A 1,909-nucleotide genomic window follows, 5' to 3' on the forward strand; every position below is an offset into this window, starting at 1 on the left:
CCTTTCATTTCTCTTGCCCTCATTGATCATTCGTTCTTATCAGTGCCTACACCTGTAATGCATAACATTCAACCTAAATGTTGATATAATATACATATCAACATATGTCACTGTACATAGTTATCCTTGTGTATTCGTCTATGCAAATAAAATATTAAACAATTGAAGGATCAATGTCATGTCTTTAATTTCTTATGCACATACATATAACCTAGTGAACCACTGAGAATATAATAAGCCTACAATAACATTTACAGACAGAAAAGAATATGCAATCAGACATAAAAACATACCTAGCAGTTATATTACCGTTTTTCCCCCAAATTCTATGTGTTTTCCTATTATTGGTAGGTATCCATGGACACTTTTAACAATAAATTTAACCATTGCAAAAGGCACTGTAGACAGACTGGAGAAGTAGAATGAAAATATCAATAAGGCACTCCTCAACCAATTGGCAACATACGATATTATCTTGGGATGTTTTAAGATTTTATACAGCTCAGTTAGAGGGTCCTAGAATTTTGATTCATGAGTCATGAATCACAGCTCTGTATGCTCATAATAAAGTTCAAAATGACTCTTTCTTGAATTAAATAATGTGATGTCCCAAAGAAAAGAATATGTAAAGTGTGAAGGATAGAGTTCAGAGACTTTAAAACTGTTCATATTTGAAGACATATAAGGTATAATGTAATGATAATGACTAATAAAAGATTTTATTGGCAGAGGTGATGATTAGAAAAGTCATGAACTAAGACCTGTGAGATAGTTTACTTCTGGAGTATTGAAATCTTATTTCATGCTTGTTTGTTGTTGTTGTTTGCTTGCTCATGCATGTTTTCCTTAGTCACTGTTTTTCAGGATGTGCAAATTGCACCTAAAAATAATTCCAGATTCTGTTTACTTTTAGTTGGCAAAGAAATAAAAACAATAGGAGCTTCAGTGTGAGCTGCTTCCTTGCAAACAATGAAATTATAAGTTTAATATGAGGTTTATATAATCAGCTTTGCAGAATAAAAAGATTTGATTCCTTCTTTTATCAAATTTAAAATTCACACTAAAAAACTTATCTATGCTTATGTAAATATATAATTTTAAATAAAATATAAAATAAAAGGGTCACCTGAGTGGTTCAGTTGGCTAAGCATCCAACTCTTGATTTCAGCTCAGGCCAGGATCTCATGATGATGAGAGTGGGCATAGAGCCTGCTTGAGATTCTCTCTCCCTCTCCATGGCCCCTCTCCCACTCCAGTGTGCTCACTTTCTCTCCCTCTCTCTCTCTCTCTCTCTCTCTCTCACTCTCTCGATAGATAGATGGATAGATAGATAGATAGATAGATAGATAGATAAATTAGGGTGAAATACTTAAGTTCATTGTTCTCATTCATTGAAAATGAGCCATAAACATATTTTGACTTTTTTCAATTGCGCCTGAAAGTCAAAAAACCAAATGACGACAACAAAGCCAATCAACTTCTTGATTAAAAAGTGAAAGAGATGCTCACTTCAGCAGCACACATACTAAAACTGAAATGATACAGAGAACATTAGCATGGCCTCTGCATGAGGATAACATGCAAATTCATGAGGCATTCCATATTTCCAAAAAAAAAAAAAACCAAACAGTAAAAGAGCATTTTTTTTTTTTTTTAATCTCAGGGCCAGCATCAGCCTTCTGTTAGTGCTCTTAGGTACCCACAGAATCCTGAGTGATTAATGCATGTAATCCCATCAAATAGTCCTTATAGTCTATCTACAAACTAAAGAAACAAACCTAACCATTTCCAGCCTGAACTTGGCCCTTCAACTTACATAGGCTATAGCATCTGGAGCTGAGGTGACAGGACTGGAACCTGCCTTTTTCATCAATGAGCATACTCACAGTCAAGGGACCCTGAACTATCC

The 1,909-nt window shown here is 34.6% G+C and overlaps 1 non-coding gene across 1 annotated transcript; it reads left to right on the forward strand.

Moving 5' to 3' along the window:
* The first annotated feature begins 1,501 nt into the window (after window positions 1-1,501).
* Window positions 1,502-1,608, forward strand: LOC122214637. Its single transcript, XR_006200017.1, has one exon. It is a non-coding gene; the product is annotated as a U6 spliceosomal RNA (small nuclear RNA).
* Window positions 1,609-1,909: the final 301 nt, after the last annotated feature.

This window comes from Panthera leo, chromosome A2, assembly GCF_018350215.1.
Source record: "Panthera leo isolate Ple1 chromosome A2, P.leo_Ple1_pat1.1, whole genome shotgun sequence".
In the NCBI taxonomy this organism is placed as follows: Eukaryota; Metazoa; Chordata; class Mammalia; order Carnivora; family Felidae; genus Panthera; species Panthera leo.